Here is a 19242-nt window from a genome sequence, read left to right on the forward strand (position 1 = left end):
TAAAGAAAAGCTGTTGGAATTTGAAAAATACACTATTTTTTCTCTCAAGTATCTGGCTCTTGCAATTCAATGTGTGGCTTTCCCAACTACTATTCCTGAAATGGGCATTGAGAGTGAATTCTGGTTGTCAAAATTTTAACATTGACTTCTTAATTCTTTTTGTATCCCAACTATAAAAATCCCAGTCCTCCTTGAGGGACTGTACCTCTGGTTGAATATGTGAAAATAATGTACAAATAAAAACATAGTACCATTTACACATCTAAAAACTGACTAACTAAAGCTTTCTAGTTCAAATGTGCTATGATTCTATGATTTTAATCTAACCAGCCTTGGGTCTTTGGTATTCCTACCGTGGGAGTAGACCCCTACCACCACTATCTTTTTTCATTCTTCTTATAAACCCTGATACCTCTTCCTCCTTTCTCTCTCCCCCATCCATTTTCTACGTGTGGTTAGGTAAGGGTCTTCTAATTTCCCAATGGATTGCCAATGATAGAAGAGAATGGTCACATGGCCCCTGAATTCTGTGGCACAGGCTAAATCAAGCCTATACATTCTCTGAAAACACTTGTTTTTGTCTTGAAATTTCATACATGGTTCCATTCACCTCCACAACTGATCACTGCTTCTTTTAAATGTTACGAATAAGCTTTAAATTAGAAATCAAGCCAGGAGTGGTGACTCACACCTGTAATCCTAGCACTTTGCGAGGCAGAGGTGGAGAATCGCTTGAGCCCCCGAGTTCAAGACCAGCCTGAGCAACACGGTGAGACTGTTTCTAAAAAAAAAAAAAAAAAAAAAAAAAAAATTATTCGGGTGTGGTGGTACACCTGTAATCCCAGCTATTCAAGAGGCTGACGTGAGATGATTGTTTGAGCCTGGGAGGTTGAGGCTGCAGTGATCCATGATCATGCCACTGTACTGTACTGTAGCCTGGGCAACAGAGCAAGATCCCATCTCAAAAAAATAATAAAATGAATTACAAATCAAAAGTACTTAACTTTTTCTAACAATCTTCAAATAAAATTGACCCTCTAGTTTAAATTGTTGCTTTGATTCTGTTGCTTCTAACTGGCCTTAATATATAGCCTAGTGGCCCCTGGTAATAGACACACACTTCACAAATATGAGTAGATGATTTGCCAATACTAAGTCTGTGTTGACAACCAGTAACAGAAAGTCGAGACAATATTTGTGAAGTAAATTAATTTGGAATAGACAATATTAGTGAAATAAATAAATTGGAATAGTAGGTTTGAACACCTACTCAGAAAATGTCAAGTAGTAAAATTTGTTTTGCTCCTTGTTCAGACCACCAGGTTGCAGCATTTGCTGTGATCAAAAATAACATTTGCATCTTCATAACGTGTAAGGAGGATAGTATTTGGGGAATGGTAAACCACCATATTAATCCTCAGTTGTCTCCAATTCCAAGTCATGCTAGTGTACTCAGAGCACAGTCATTTTATACCTGGAGGTTTCAAATCATGTACATCCTTGGAATTGTTGAGAAAAGACTCTTCCCACATGGCAGTAAGACCACAGGTCTGGCTGTACTAAGGAAGGAAAATTCTGCCTGTACGATTGGAAAGATTGTAGGGAAGGAGAAGAGAGAAAGGAGTTGGGGAGAAAGAAAGATGTAAAGGTGCTTCCTCTTCCCATCTACCCAAAGGAGGGGAAATGTATTTGTTTTCTATACCATGTAATAAATTATCATAAACTTAGTGGCTTAATACAACACATGTTTATCATCTCACAGTTTCCATGGGTCAGGAGACTGCATGTTTCAGTTGGACTCTCAGCCAAGGGAAGAAGGCAGAAGAAGGTATCAACAGGCTGTATTTCCATCTGGTGGACCAAGTAGAGAAAGGTTCACTTTCAAGTACATTCCAGCTGTTAGTAGAATTCTGGAATTCCTTTCCTGGCCATTGTGGGACCGATGTCTTGCTGGCTTTTGTGCAGGGATGGCTCTCGACTGCTAGAGGATGCCCTCAGCTCCTTGCCATGTGGCCCCTCCCTCTGGCTGTTTCACACTTCCAATCTCTCTGACTTATCTGTTCCTAACCTCTGAACATGTATTTTAAGGGCTCATGTGACTAGGTCTGTGCCACCTGGGTAATCTCCTTCTTTTAGGATCAACTGATTTGGGATTTTAATCACATCCACAAAAGCCTTTCACCACACACAGCACCTACGTGAGTGTTTGAATAATGGGAGAAGGTGTGTGCACCAAGGGCCTGGAATCCTGGGGATCATCTTCAAGTTCTGCCCAGCACAAGCCATCACTTGTACCATTGATGTATGAGGAAGGCTGGAGACATGTTGGTAGTGCTCGTGGCCCCAGGCATTCTGGGGAAAAGCCCTTGTCTGCCACAGCAGCTTGTAATGGGACAGAGCAGTGATGGGCATTGTTGTGGAGGTGGATAATCAAATGAGCCACAGGCAGCACTTCCAGCTGCCCTAGGCCACCCCATGGTGAGCAGATGGTTCAGAAGTGCACAAGTGGAGGGAGCGGCCCTGGTGGGCATGAGGGCTGCTGGCTAGCCAAAGGGCAGAGTTAAGGGGATGGAGTTGGTGGAGACTGAGATCAAAGAGCAAAAGCCATAGACTCTAGCAGTGGGTCCCAGCATGGGAGCTCATGAAGTCCGCAAAGCCAGTCCTGCCACCCTCAAGAGAGGCAGAAAAGGTTCAGCGTATTGCACAGGGACCCAAAGGTCTGGGCTCTTCTTTCTTGCTAAGAGTCCGGGAGCCATGCCCTTCCACCATTACACCCAGAGTCTTTTTGGAGAAGAAATGAAAATGGGGAGGGGATCAGAGAGCCTGAGGAGACTTGAGTTGAGTCTTGGTTTTCCTGGGACTGAGGGAGGTTCCAGGGCCCAGGGCTTTGGGTATTAAAACTGGAAAAGTCCTGGAAAACAGGAAGGTTGGCACCATAGCCTTAAAAGGCTATTTCAATTATTAAGTTGAGCCAAGATTTAAACTAAGTTATGCCAGGCTGAATCTCACACGTACACACACACATGCACCCCACCTCAGGAAGGTCATGACTATCTACAGTAATAGTCAGCTGCATTTTTTTTTTTTTTTTGCTTGCCTGAGTTGTAGGTCTTATACATTTGCAATACCTCATCACCAGTTTCATATTCTCTTGCTTCATCCTCACAGCAGCACTGTGATAAAGACAGAAAGGAGAATGCTACCATGTGACAGATGAGGCCAAAAGATGACCTGTAAAGTCCACGACCAGTGACTGCATCGTAGGGCCCATGTTGGAACCAGACTGTTCAATTCCCAGTTTTCAGCATATGATGAATCTTCAGATCTAAGAATTTTGCCACTTACACTTATCTTTTCCAGTGCTCTGCTTAATTTCATTAATAATTTAAATCCTGAATATTCATCACATGTCGATTACTATTCATCGAGTGTTCATTGGTTTCATGGCCGTATTCAAGACACCAGGTGGGCATGGTCTCAGCTGAACCACAGCCGTCTGCAGTGGCCCCTCCTCACCTGCCTTCCTGGCCCAGATAACAATAGAAAAGTCAGAGCAAACAGCAGATCGGTCAGAACACTCTCTCTGTGTGATGCTTCCCCCTTGTGGCCAAGTTGCCGCTTTGGACAGGAAGTAAAGAATTCTCCAGAAGGTCTTCCCCTTTCAGGGATTACCACCTAGGCAGGTAAGATGCCTGTGCTGGGGCCTGAAGCTGGGTGGGCTCTCCCATGCCCCAGGCTGAGAGATTTCACATGAAGAAATCTAGCTTCTTCATCCACTCTCTATTCCTTCGTGGGCAAGGCAGGTGGAGGACAGATTGGCCCACAAGAAATCTGGGTGTTTGAAGATTAGGGCCCCCAAAATAGTCTCTGATCTCCAAATTCCAGCCAGGAAACTTAACATTGTTCACCGGCTGATGCTCTAAGACACATCAGTGCTTGAATGTCAACATATGTTCAGTGCATCTTGAGGGTGTTAATAGACTGAAAGCAATGGCCAATTGTCCAGGATGACTGGACAATATGGGTGGTTACCCATCCCATAATCTTCATCAAAGCTGCCCTCAGGCCTTCCTTGGTGTTCCTACTCTTTCCTTATATATATATAAATACAATTTATAAATTTCATATGTGTATTTCAGTATATATATATATATACACACACTAGAATATATAAATATGTATTTTAGTGTATATATACTGGAGTATATAAATACATATTTTATATATATATAATATATATACTGAATAGAAATATACTTTTACATTCTAAAACTATATTGACCCAATTTGGGAGTCTGAGCGATGATGAAGCAGGGCAGATTTAGCTTGGCACATGGAGTCCTGTTCTAAACTGACTCCAAGATGAACAGAGCCAGCCTATGATGGACACAGTGTCTGAGAGTAGCAAAATAATCAGAAAAATGGTGGTGGGCAAGGTAGAAGAATTAGTGGCAGAACCTTCCTGGATTATTTTTCTGAAGTCAGAAGCTCCAAGGAGGCAGCACTAATGGCAATTAATTGGTTTAAAAAATATTTCAACTAAACTTATCTCACACTGGGTTTATGTAACTTGGTCTAGTGTAAGGTTCGGGGTGAAAATAGGGATGAAAATTAGAGTTGAGATGGCAGAAAATCTTCCCATTCATGTTCTTGATAGAAAATCCACCTTCCACCCTCCTTGCGCCTCCTGTGTCCTGTTTACATCTTTCATAATGCCTTCTCTTTCTGCTTGCAGTCCTGATTTTGACTCTAACAAAGAAACTATTTGGGTACTTATTTTACCAACTCTTTCTCCAGTACCAAACTAGAAATGAGGACAGAGATGACAATAAATGTCTTTCAGTGAATGAGTGAATGAATGAAGGGCTGTATTACTGAACGAATAGGTGTTCAGTGGCTGTGTTGGGCACAGGGGATCCCGAGAGGAATAGACAGAGGAGGCCTGGCCTCAAGGATCTTACAGTGGGGCGAGTAATTAGAAGGCTGAGGAATGCTTCAAGGCACAAGGGCAGTGAGCTATGAGAGTCTCTAGCAACCTGGCATGGTTTGGGGGTACATGGGCTTAATGCCTCAAAAAATGCTTTGTTTAATGCACTAAACAAAGAGATGGAGATCTGAGGAAAACGAGTGCCAGGCAGACAGAACTGTGTATGCCAAGGCCCGAGGCAGGGAAGGGAGTAGCTCATTAGCAAGAGGGAAAGAAAATCACTGTGGCTGGGCCAGAGAAAAGGGGAGAAGGGCATGGAGTGACGGGGCAGGGGCCAGATCACACAGGGCCTTCAGTCCTTACTGAGCTGGGCTTTTCTCTAAGGGTAGTAAGAAGCCATTGATAAGTAGTAAGCCATGCAGTGACATAATCAAGTTTGTTCTTTTTAAAAAACATATTAATTTCTCTGACTGCTGTGTGGAGAATGGATTGGTGAGAGGGAAAAATAAAGAAGGCGAGACCTGTCAAGAGGCTGCGGCGGCAGTCCAGGTGAAAGGTGATGCAGGCTTGATCTTGGCGGCAGTCCTGGAAATGAGGAGGACAGGGAGGATCTGGGAGTAATTTAGGAAGAACTTGTAAAGTATACAAGTCAGAAGAAGGAGTCAGGGATAACACCCAGGTTTGCGGTTTGGGCAGCCGACGCATGGGCACTAAGAGAAGGAGCCAGTTCCTTGCTCATTTGGGAGCATCTTGAATTTAGTGTCCTGTGAGGTGCCATATGGTCAGTAATTGCTATGTGAGTCTGGAGACTAAGACAGGGCAGTGCTGGAAATAGAGAGAGTGTGAATGGTAAATGAACAGGACGGGTCCAGGTAAGAGGATCTTGAGGGAGTCCACCGACCGGCCAGTGGCTAGGCCGCCATGACTGTCTAGGGCAATGCAGCAACTCTGTGTGATAACTCCTCCTGCATTTTGTTTTCTAGTCTGCATTTTCCTGGGCATCAGATAATTAAATTCTCATATGTGGTAGAGGCTATGGTTGCTTACCCCATACCTATTCTCTCCTCTGCCTTAGCAACAGACTCCTCTATTGTCAAAGGTCTCAATGTGCCCAGCTAGAAAACTAGGCCTCCTGGCATCCTTTGCAGATAGGAATGGCTAGTGGGGTATAAATGGAAATTGTTGAATGAGACTTTTAAAAAGTGTCCTAAGGGGGCTGACTCAGCAAGGAGGCATATAACCTTTGGCTCTTCTATTTTTCTTTATTTCCTCCCTGGAACTTGGGCCTGATGGCTGGGGCTCCACTGGCCATCTTGGACCATGAAGTAAACGTGAGGATGGAAGCTACACACTAAGGGTGGAAGAATGAGCAGAAAGATAGTTTCTGGGTCTCTGATGACTATGAAGTTACCATACCAATCTGGGTGACTTCCAGGTTTCTGTGACATGAAATTAAAAATAAGTTTCTGTATTATATAAGCCACTGATATTTGGATTGTGTGATTTATGCAGTCAAACCTAATCTAACTGATAGATACAATAATCAAACATGACAGTGAATTCAAGAGAGTATATAGGAATACACAAGAAAGGATAACACAGATTAGGTTGCTGCATGAAAGAAGAAAATGTTCTGTCTTATATCATCAGGGAAATTTTCCACATTTCTTTCAATGTCTTGAACTGGCAGTGCAACAACCAAAGCAGAACGTCCCAAGTACCTCCCCTTGGGAGTCTATTAGTAACTGCATCTTTGAAATCACAAGGGCATGTCAATTCCGTATACTGAAAGCAAATACAAAAATTGTGCTCAATGTGATTAAGACCTAACAACTATAATTGAATAATTGCAAAGTCTGTTTCAGACAATTTAGAAAGTGCAGGTATCTCAACTGCTTGGGATGCATACCCATTCTGTACAAAGTTTGCTTGCAATATTTCCAGAAATATATATATATATATGTGTGTGTGTGTGTGTGTGTGTGTGTGTGTGTGTGTGTGTGTGTATTCTGTGTATATGTGTGTATATATATAACACACACATATATATGTATATATAATGTGATTCTCAGTTCCTGTTAGTCTACTAATTCTTCTAGAAGTTGGTCCCCAGGTTGCCTGACAAAAGAAGTAAGTGAAGGCCAAAATCCAACTGGGTCTTTCTGCCCGAAGACTACATAGGGGTAGGGCCAGTTCGGCCTGGAGGCAGCAGTACATTTTACAATTTGTCCCCCTTAGGAGGCATCCTTTGGCAATTGACACTGAGATGCCAATGCGCTAGCAAGTCCCCTGGTAGATACATGCACTCATCTTGCTCCTCTAAATGGCATTCAAGAAGCTGAGACATGGGAAGGTATATCCATTCAAGCTGAGGCATGGGAAGTCTTATCAAGAGTCCCTCCAAACAGCCGAGAAGGCAGATGAGCACTTTGAGGGATTGGTATACAGAAATTTATTACAAGTAGACAGGTATGGGTAACCTGTGACAGACCTGTAGCCACTAATATAACTGCAAAAAGAGGAAAGCAATTTACTTCCTACCAAGACTAAGGAAATGAGGATGTGACCAAAAGGGGAAATTTTAAAGAAATTTCTCTGGAGCTTCTGTTGCTCTCTAGCAGCCCCTTGTGGTACTTGAAACAATCTGCAGCCTACTGCCTCTTCCAGGGCCCGTTCTTAGCTGTAAGAGGTTTGAAGGCTAAGAAACTGATACCTCAAATGCATTAGAATCCCTCTTCTAGGCAGAAGAATCTCATAGAGCTTTCAAGAAAAAGTTCACAGTAGCCAAAAAGAAACTAGCAATGCATCCATTTTCTGCACAGTAGTGAACCTCATTCTGTAAGAGAACCAACTGAGTTAAGAATCTCTCTTTGTCTCCCCAGTTCTCCAAACGTTTCATAAAATCTGTGCTCAGATAAATCAATGGACACAATACCACAGTTTTGTAAGATAGACAGTCAGGAAGTAGGCAAAGGTCTGCTCATGAAGGGTTCTTTGTGTTCTGCTGAGAAATTTCAAGGCAATAGGGAGGTATGTAAGATGTAAGGAAGGAGGTGACACGATCAAACCTATCATTTACAAAAGATAGTCCTGGAAACAGGGTGCAGCTTGGTTGCACTGGAGGAGAAGGATGGATTAGGACACTGTGATATCAAGACAGTCTGACCCAAGGCAAGGAGGGAGGCATTAAAAAAGAAAAAGAGAGCTTGAAGAGACAAGTGTGACGAGAACTGAAGGGCTTAGCAAATGGCCAGATTTCCAACTAAAGCAACTCAGTGGCTTTAGTTGGAATTGGATGAGTTTAGATGGTTTCATGGGAAGAACTTTGCCTCTAGAGTAAGGCTCCTGCCCTGATGCCACTTTGTTCTGTTTTCTATTTGGCATCCATTAATCAGAGGGCCAAACTAATGACCAAAGTTGTTAACATCTCCCCAGAAATCTAGTTTTCACAGGTGCATGAAAATCATTTACAAACCTTCCAACCAGTCCTCAGTTCACACCCCAAATCACTTCCCCTACCTAATTCACACACCCAAGGGCCAAGCACCAGATGACTAGGGACAGTCCCAATGCCCCAAAGCCTGCTAGAAGGATGCAGACTAGCCAGTCCTACACTGTTTACCCTGCAGAAATCCCAGTCCAGGCTGTGGCCTATGCTTTCTCCTTCTACTTCTTGACCTCTAATACTTCCCCATGTGACCCTGTGTGACATGACATGCCTTCTCCTCTTGGGAAATGTAATAAAAATCTTTCAATGGCATTAACTTCTGTGTGACACCACTCAATTCCTTTTGTTTATCTTGTCTTTATAGACAAGGTCTCAATCTGTCACCTATGCTGAAATGCAGTCGTGCTATCACAGCTCACTGCAGCCTCAACCTCCCGGACTCAAGCGCTCCTCTTGCCTCAACCCCCTAAGTAGCTGGGACTATAGGCGTACACCAACAACACCAAAACTAGTTAATTTTTTTTTTTTGTAAAGATGGGGGTCTCACCAGCTCAGGCTGGTCTGGAACGCCTGACCTCAAGCAATCCTCCTGCCTCAGCCTCCCAAGTCATTGGGATTACAGGCTTGAGCCACTATGCTCGGCCTCAATTTGCTTTGAAAAGTAAGACCAGAACACAACTCGTACCTTTTCCTTTGTAATTCTAGATGTGTTACTACCTTCGTTGAATTTTCTTTTGCTCGCCTAAAATATATGAGTAATAAGAAGAATTTATTTGATTGTCATGAGGCTTATATAAAATATACAACACAGGACGGGTGTGGTGGCTCATGCCTGTAATCTCAGCACTTTGGAAGGCCAAAATGAAAGGATCACTTAAGACCAGGAGTTTGAGACCAGCCTGGTCAACATAAAGAGACACCCATCTCTTTTTTTTTCCTTTTTTTTTTGAGACGGAGTCTCGCTCTGTCGCCCAAACTGGAGTGCAGTGGCAGGATCTCAGCTCACTGTAAGCTCCGCCTTTCGGGTTCACACAATTCTCCTGCCTCAGCCTCCCGAGTAGCTGGGACTATAGGCACTCGCCACCTCGCCCGGCTAGTTTTTTGTATTTTTTAGTAGAGATGGGGTTTCACTGGGTTAGCCAGAATGGTCTCGATCTCCTGACTTTGTGATCCGCCCGTCTCGGCCTCCCAAAGTGCTGGGATTACAGGCTTGAGACACCGCGCCTGGCCTTTTTTTCCCTTTTCTTTTCTTTTTTTTTTTTTTTTTTTTTTTTTTTTCTTTGTTTGTGACAGAGCCTGACTCTGTCACCTAGGCTGGAGTGCAGTAGCATGATCTTGGCTCACTGCAACCTCTGCCTCTCAAGTTCAAGCAATTCTTCTGCCTCAGCCTCCTGAGTAACTGGGACTACAGGCACACACCACCATGCCCGACTAACTTTGGTATTTTTAGTAGAGATGGGGTTTCACTACATGGGCCTGGCTGGTCTCAAACTTCTGACCTTGTGATCCACCCACTTTGGCTTCCCAAAGTGCTGGGATTACAGGTGTGAACCATCACACCCGGCCCCCATCTCTTAAAAAAAAAAAAGTGATAACAGTCTTTGTACATTAATCATGAACATAATCATGTTCATTATTATCACTAACTCTCAAGAATGTGATCTGCTAGTGCCTTTTTCCCAGCAAACTCAGCCTCTTACAGGCACAATATAGTCAATGAATCCATGTTCATGAAACTTCACCCCTGTCCAGGTGCAGGGTATCCTATAACCCAGGTAAATTCACTGTGATCTGACCAAGCAACAGATACAGAGCTATGAGAAACTGGATTGGTTGGTCTTACCTAATGCATACAAAACTCTTCACTTAAAAAAGAAAAATTAGTAAAAAGGACTCCTCTAGTATACTTTTTAAAAAGGTTATCTTTATGATCGTTCTAGCTAGAACTTTTCAGGAGTCCAACTATTCAGAACTTGACTATTAAGCCTTTGTTTAAACCCAATTGTTAGTTTATAAAAACTTCCCCCTAGACTCTCAATTATTGTTGTTCTAAACACAGTGATTTGCGAACAAAAATGAAACAAAAGATATTTTACAAAGAAAAAAAAGGCAATACATGAAAAAAAAAAGCAAACAGAAGGAAAATGGCCTTTTCCTGCAGCAAAATACTGTTACTGTTATTCCAAAACATAACAGTTAATTCCACAGAGAGCCTCCCACAGTTTCAAGTTGCTAACAAAGAAAGGCTTGTCCAAGACCAGTCAGAGAGTATCAGAACCAAGATGGTGACTCTCTTTAAAGGAACTCAGCATGAGAAAATTTCTAGATTTCCCATAGCATTTAATGCTAACTCCATGTGGTTCAGAGTGAGAACAGATTACAGCAGGATCACAACCAGGATGAGGTATGTGAGATGCCTGAGGTGCAAAATGTAAGGAGGCACAAGGACTCCCAACTCTGTTGAGTGTCCCTGGTCCCCACCCTATGGTACAGCTACAAGGATAAAGAATTTCCATTCTAACGCCATTAACATAGAGGAGCTCTATCAAGTGGCTAGCCCTCAGCTGTAGCATAATCTAAATACAGACTATTGTGTGCTGTACTCCACGCTGAAGCAGGCCTCTATGGATGGACTGGGTCCTTTGCCAAGTAGCTTTCATAGAAATCTAACGAGAGTCTTGGATTTGAAGAGGAACTGAAACTAAACAACGTTTGCTTATTCAGACCAGAAGTAGAACAAATTCTCAAACTTAGCAAGTCAGTGTTTCTGAGAAATTCACAAGTTCTACAAAAACACATTTTATGAAAGTAGCCACCACCAAGGATCACACATGTATTTAATTCCAGTAGTGCTTGGAATCAAAAATTTCCCTATATCTAGTTCTTCTTCCTTTAGCCTCACTCAATCCAGGCTCGGACAGGTTGCCAGTAAAACTCTGGGTTTTGTTTAAAATCTTCAATACAATTATTCCCATAAGTCTGATGGCAAATGAGTGCATTCTATGGAGTGTTTGGTTTTTCTAGATTTAAGAGAAGCTCTATTTAACTGCAAAGGGTGCTTTGCAGCTGTGTCCCTACTAAAAGCTTCCCATACAGTCACTCTCATGACTGTTGTTCTTTTTTTGCTAGAGAAGGCCACAGTCATTGTGTTGTAAGCATTCTGAGTTGATGCGCATGGGAAGGAACTTTGGGGTCAACATTCAATTTGGCTTCAGGAGTTGCCAGATTTGAGTGCTGGTTTCTCAATTAGTCTGCTGCCCTGAAGCTCCCCCATAAATCCTTCTGTGAATGGGTAATTTATTCAATCCTGCAACAAATATTTACTGAGCACTTACTCTGAACCAGCACTGTTCCAAGCACCAGGGATATATCAGTGAACAAAACATGCAAATTCTGTCATCACATAGCTTACATTCTAGAAAGGGAGACAGAAAATAACCAAGAGCACCTCAATAAACTATACAGTAAGTTAGAAGATTATATGTCCTAGGGGAGGAAAGAGGAAGTTGAGCAGGGTAGGTGGGATGGGATGTGCTGGGGAGAGGGGGCAGCATAGAGGTGGACGTGGTGGGATGGTGCCGATGGCAAGGTAAAATAGGACAGTCCAAGTCAGCCTCTTGGAAAAAATGAAATTAAGGAGACACTTTAAGAAGACACTTTAAGGTGAGAGAATTATCCAAAGACATCTGGGGAAAGAGCATTCCATACAAAGGGAACAGCTGGTTCAAAGGCCGTAACAGGGGCGTGTTCTTGTGCTCTAGAAACTGCAATGAGGCCAGTGAGGTTGAAAGGAAGTAAACAAAGAGAACAGAAGAGAACTTTGAAGAGGTGATGAAGGCCAGATCGTGACAGACCTTGACAAGTAATTTAAAGACTTTAATCTTACCCTGGGTAAGATGGAAAGACATTGCAGGGTTTTGAGCAGAAGAGTGATCATGACTTCGCTTTAAAAGGATTCCTCTAGCCGCTGCTTTGAAAGTAATCTGTTGTGGGAGGGAAAAGAGCAAAGTGGGGAGAGTTTTGAGGAGCCTACTGCAGTCAAACAGGTGAAAGGTGATGGTGGCGTGGCCCAGGATGGTAGTACTGGAGAGAGTGAGAGTGGTCAGATTTTGAATACATTTCAGGTATGCTTTTAAGGTAGAACCAGAGTCTTGGCAGATTAGACACCGAACATGAGAAAAAGAGAATTGCCAAGGATGACTCCAAGATTTGGGGCATGAGCAACTGGAAAATTAGAGTTGCCATCAACTGAGATGATGGACACTGATGGTGGATCAAGCTTGAGAGGAGGAAGAAGTTAAGTTTCTTGTTTTTTGGGATTTTGTTTTGTTTTGTTTTGTTTTCTGAGATGGGATCTTGTTCTGTCGCCCAGGCTGGAGTGCAATGGCACAATCTCAGCTCATTGCAACATCCACCTCCTGGATTCAAGTGATTCTCCCACCTCAGTCTCCTGAGTAGCTGGGACTGCAGGCATGGACCACTATGCCTGGCTAATTTTTTGCATTTTTAGTAGAGAAAGAGTTCTGCCACATTGCCCAGGCTGGTCTCAAACTCCTGGGCTCAAGTGATGGAAATTGTTTTGAAGATAAGTGGTCAACTACTTTATATCCTGGCATACCTGCAGTCCCAGCTACTGGGAAGCTGAAGTAGAATGATCTCTTGAGCAAAGGATCTCTTTGAGACCAGCCTGGGCAATGTAGTGAGACCCCATCTCTAAAACAGATACATAGATGATAGATAGATAGATAGATAGATAGATAGATAGATAGATAGATAGATAGATAGATCGATCAACTTTTTGACATCCAAATGAAGACGTTGAGTAGGCAATTGGACACACAACTCGAGAAAGAGAGAGAGAGAGAGAGAGGGCTGGGTTACAAATATACATCTAGGATCTGCCAGCATATAGATAGTATTTGAAGCCCTAAAGTTAGATGAGACCAGAAAAACAAACAAACAAAAAGAGTCTCAAAGACTCTTAGAGAGTCGGTGGCACCTAACCTAGCGACCTGGGGCACTCTAACATGAATAGAGGCCAGGAAAAAAAAGGATCAGCAAAGCAACTGAGTAAAAAGCAACCTGTAATGCAGAAGAAATAACAAGAATTTGATGTCTTGGAAGCCCAATGAAGAAAGCATGCATTGAAGATTAAAATGACAGACATCCCCATACAACTTTTTAGTTTGTTGCAAAAAAGTTGTATCCCTTATGCTTATAAATGTTATTTATTACAAAGGATGGATAACTGAAAAGAGTCATCTAAAGAAGTATTTTTCTCATGCAAAAAAGAATCTGGAGGTATATAGGTCAGGGCTAATACAACTATGCAAGAATGTCATTTAAAAGCCTGTCTTCTGTCTCCTGGACTGCCACTTTTAGTATGTAAGTTTTAACTTCATGGTCAAAAGATGATTGCTGCAACTCCAGGGAGTGATTCTAAGTTCCAGGCAGAAAGAAATGGCAAGAGCAAAATGAGAAAGACAGAATCTTTTCCGCAAGCTTTTACTTTTTCAATGCACTGAGGAAGTCCTCCCAAGAAATTGCACCTACATCTTACTGGCCAGAATAAAATTCCATCTGCAAGGGAATTTGAGTATGTTGCTTTCCAACACTTGCATTAGAAAAAAGTAACAATGGCAATGTTTAGAACATATGTTCAGTGAGCCAATCTACTCCGTCATGTATACAGCATCTGCAGCAGAGGGTAAGAAATGATACAACAAGGATCTTATGGCTGTAGAAATAAATGGAAAGCTGGAGTGTCCAAGGTAATATCTCTCTGATAAATAAATATATCTAAATGATTTTGTACCTGTATCTGAGAGTTATAACCAGACCACTACCCTATTGCTTCCATTTGAACCTCATTTTGTTTTTATTCTGATCAACATCCAAGAATTTCACATGTGAGAATTTTTGTTTTAACTCTATATTGGACCAATACCATTCTCATTTAAAATGAGATCAGTTCAAGAGGATGACTTCAAGAGTCAAACACCTTGCAGCTCCATCATCACTTTTGGTTTATGGGAATGACTGGCTCTGTCTCTGCCTTTCAAAGAGATGTTCTGTCTGTAGATTATAGTTATTAAATATTCATGAGCCCACTTTATAATAGAAATATCAATTAATGAATTATGGCTTATTGTTCTTTTGGCTTAGAATACTCTTACCTTCTTCTCTGACTAGAAAAAAAAATCCTTCAAAACAACTCAGCCAGGCACGGTGGCTCATGCCTGTAATCCCATCACTTTGGGAGGCCAAGGCGGGCGAATCACGAGGTCAGGAGATCGAGACCATCCTGGCTGACACGGAGAAACCCCGTCTCTACTAAAAATACAAAAAATTAGCCAGGCGTGGTGGCAGGTGCCTGTAGTCCCAGCTAGTTGGGAGGCTGAGGTAGGAGAATGGCGTGAACCCAGGAGGCGGAGCTTGCAATGAGCCCAGATGGCACCATTGCACTCCAGCCTGGGCGACAGAGCGAGATTCTGTCTCAAAAAAAAAAGAAAACAAAACAAACAAAAAAACCTCAACTCAAATGCTTCTCTTCAATTTCTAGCCTGACTAAAAGCTCTTTCCTTTGTAGTCTGATTATACTTTGAATTACCTACCATACTTCATTTAATCAAAATTTGTAGTAGGCAACTAAAATAATGCTTAGATGGAAACATAGCATTAAATCCTTATATTAGAAAGAATGGGCCAGGTGCGGTGGCTCACACCTCTAATCCCAGCATTTTGGGAGGCTGAGGCGAGTAGATTACATGAGGTCAAGAGTTTGAGACCAGCCTGGCTAACGTGGTGAGATCCCATCTCTACTAAAAATACAAAATTTAGCCAGGCATGGTAGCACACATCTGTAATCCCAGCTACTTGAGAGGCTCAGGCATGAGATCCGCTTGAACTTGGCTGGAAGTTGCAGTGAGCCGAGATCTCTCACCACAGAGTGAGAATGTCTCAAAAAAAAGAAAAAATATGATTTTATATAAATTATATAAGCTTCCACTATAGGAAAGTAAAGTAAAATTAAACCTAAGTAGGCAGAAGGAAAGAGGTAATAATGAGTAGAAATCAATGATATAAAATGGGACGAATAATAGGGAGTAGACAAATAATGGAACCAAAAGCTGATTTGTTGAAATTATCCCTAAAATTAATAAACCTCTAGGCAAAATCATCAAAAGGAAAAGAAAGACCACACAAATTATCAGTATCATGAATGAATGAAGGGACACTGCAGATCCTACAATATTAATGAGTAATAATGTTATCAACAACTTCATGCTAGTAAATTCAATAACATATGAAATCAACAAATTCCTTGAAAAACATAAAGTATCCCATCTTACTCATGAATAAGTAAATATCCTGGCCGGACATGATGGCTCATGCCTGTAATTCCAGCACTTTGGGAGGCCAAGGTGGGAGGATTGCTTGAGGCCAGGAGTTTCAGACCAGCCCTGGCAATAAAGCAAGACCCTGTTTCTTCAAAAAATTAAAAATTAGCTGACCATGGTGGCACATGCCTGTAGTCCCAGCTACTGAGGAAAGGCTGAGGCAGGAGGATTACTTGGACCCAGGAGGTGGAGGCTGCAGGGAGCTATGATTGTGCCACTGCACTCCAGCCTGGGTGAGAGAGGGAGAGCTCATCACTACAAAGTAATTAAGTAATTAATTAATTATCCTGAATAGCTTATGTCTATTAAGGAAATTGGATTAGTAATTTATAAACTTTCAACAAAAAATTACCAAGTCCAGGTGGATCCAATGGTAAATTATATCAAACATTTAAGGAAGAAATACCAATTCTACACAAACCCATTCTGTGATGCCATTATTACTCTGTTATCAAATGAAGGCAAAAACGTGACGAGAATAGAAAACTACTGGTCAATATCAGTCATAAACATAGAGTTAAAACTCCTTAACAAAGCATTAGCAAGTTGAATCTAGCAATATATAAACATATCATAATTAAGATGGTATAAACTGGAGAATGCAAAATTGCTTTATCATTTGGAAACCAGTCAGTGTAATTTGCCATACAGTCATCCCTCAGTATCTGTGAAGGATTGGTTCTGCGACCCCTCTGCAGATATCAAAATCTGAGGATGTTCAAGTCCCTTATATAAAATGGTGTGAGCCGGGCGCGGTGGCTCAAGCCTGTAATCCCAGCACTTTGGGAGGCTGAGACGGGCGGATCACAAGGTCAGGAGATCGAGACTATCCTGGCTAACACTGTGAAACGCCATCTCTACTAAAAATACAAAAAACTAGCCGGGTGAGGAGGCGGGCGTCTGTAGTCCCAGCTACTTGGGAGGCTGAGGCAGGAGAATGGCGTAAACCCGGAAGGCGGAGCTTGCAGTGAGCTGAGATCGGCCACTGCACTCCAGCCTGGGAGACAGAGCAAGACTCCGTCTCAAAAAAAAAAAAAAAAAAAAAAATGGTGTGGTGTTGCATAAAACCTATACACATCCTCCTATATACTTTAAAAATCTCTACATTATTTTTACCACCTAATACAACATAAATGCCATGCAAATAATTGTTATCCTAGATTTTTTTATTTGTATTATTCGTATTGCTGCATTATTATTTTTTATAGGTTTTTAAAAAATATGTTTCATCCACAGTTTGTTGAATCCGGAGATGTGAAACCTGCAGATTGAAAGGCTGACTGTATTAAGAAATGAAAAAAAGAATACTATGTGATAATCTCAATAGATGCAGAAAACACTTCCCACAGATCCTAACATCCATTCCAGTTAAAAACCTCTCACCAAACTAGGAACAGAAAGAAACATGTTTAAACTGATGAACAATGTCCATGAAAACTCTATAGCTAACATCATATTTAATGGTGAAAGACTGAATACTTTCCCCTTAACATCAGGAATCAAGCAAGGATGTGACTTTTGCCATTTCCATTCCACTTTGTACTGGAGTTCCTAGCCAATGCAATACAGTAAGCAGAAGAAATAAAACACATCCACGCTGGGAAGGAAGAAGCAAAATTGTCTTTACTTGCAGTTAACATCATTGTCTACATCTAAAATTCTAAGGAATACACAAGGTTGCAGAAGATAAGGTCAATTGCATTTCTATAAACTGGATAGAAATAGAAATTTTAAAAATACCATTTATAATAGCATCAGCTAAAAACATGAAATACTTATAAATAAGGTAACTCTCTCTATATATATGTGTGTGTGTGTGTGTGTGTGTGTGTGTATGCACTAAAAACTGCAACATTTAGGAAACCCCAATCTTTTATAATGAGCTGCAAGCAAACCTGACAAACGTTAGTCCCAGAGGGAGACATCGTCTTTATTATATTGCACACCAAGCAAATCTACCCTCTGCTCTAGAGAGGGACTTTCTTTCTTCCATGATAGAGAGAGGACTCTTGTCTGTTGTATTAATTACCAAACCTCAGGACCTACATCAAGCAAATCTGCCCTCTGCTCTAGAGAGGGACTCTCTTTCTTCCATGATAGAGAGGAATCTTGTCTGTTCTATTAATTACCAAACCTCAGGACCTAAAACAGTGCCGAGCTCAATAATACGGAAGAATAGTTGGGGAGGATGGATGTGAAGGTGGCCATGAAAATGTCTGGAATTAAAGCAAAGACAGAGACTGCAGAAGTAAAGCTACCAGGTCTGGTTACCTCAGCCTTACTTAGTTCCCTGTTCTCAAATTCTGCAACCATACTTTGTGCTCTCTGGTTGCAGGAATGCTTCAGTTTTATCAGAAGGCTCCGGTAAGCTTCATTCTTTATCCTACTGCATTGGCTTTCTTGTTTTTCATTCTAAGGAAGGACTGTGGCCTCCACTTACCACAATTTTCTTCTCTATGATGTAGTGTTTCCCTCAGGTAATTAGCTGGTTGAAATCAACTGTACCAGCTGTCACATGTAGGCATTTCAGAGATCAGCTAAACGAAGAGGAGGCTGTTCTCTAATAAATATTTGTTGAAGGAATTAATTAAAAGTGATGTTCTGTGGCTGGATTATGATAGCATGTTCTCATGCATTTTCTCCTTTTCGGAAACCCAATCCTAGTCTTTCTAGGAAGAAAGAAAGGATGTCTAATAATCTCAGGCTAATGAAAGATGCATCTACTCTGGAATTGCCTTCATATACATCTGATATTATATGCAATCCTGTGGGATAGCAAGCTGAACAAAATGAGAAGTCTGATGGAATACTCAGGAAAGTGACCAAAAAGGATTTCTTTATTTCAAAGAGTTACTTAATTCTTAATCAAGTCTAAAACTTTGACCAACCACACAATCTACAGCTCAAACACCACACAGAAAATACTGGATCCGATTCTGTTCGAAGCAGTCAGCATGAAATGTAATGAAATTCAAAATAGACAGGATACACATGCTCCAGAGGGAAGTCATTAATACCCATGAATAATGATAAAGCAAAATACCATCTGCCAGCATAATGTGGCAAATCTTTTTAAAATTCCAATTAGCCTATAAACCAGAAACAGGGAGCAAATATGCTCCCTCTGCCATGTGAGACCATGTGTCCTTGATGTCTCCATCACTTATATGTAAACGAAAGTGTGGGTGATGGAAACATTACTCACAGACGAATAGATTTTGGAGAATGTATTCATTATTCTTTAGGACACAGGTGCTATGTATCTAACTGCGTGGAACAGAATGTTATAATCCGCTAATTAAAGCCACATATGTATTTTCACATATATCTTAATGGGAGGGAGTGAAAAATTGTGTCTGTTCTAAATGCAGTATATTAATTTTGCTATAACAATGTAGTTGGATTTAATCCTTACATGTATTTAGAATGAGAGATAATGAAGCATTTCTATCACTGTTATCCCAGGG

The sequence above is a fragment of the Piliocolobus tephrosceles genome, chromosome 3 (assembly GCF_002776525.5).
Source record: "Piliocolobus tephrosceles isolate RC106 chromosome 3, ASM277652v3, whole genome shotgun sequence".
Classification (NCBI taxonomy): domain Eukaryota; kingdom Metazoa; phylum Chordata; class Mammalia; order Primates; family Cercopithecidae; genus Piliocolobus; species Piliocolobus tephrosceles.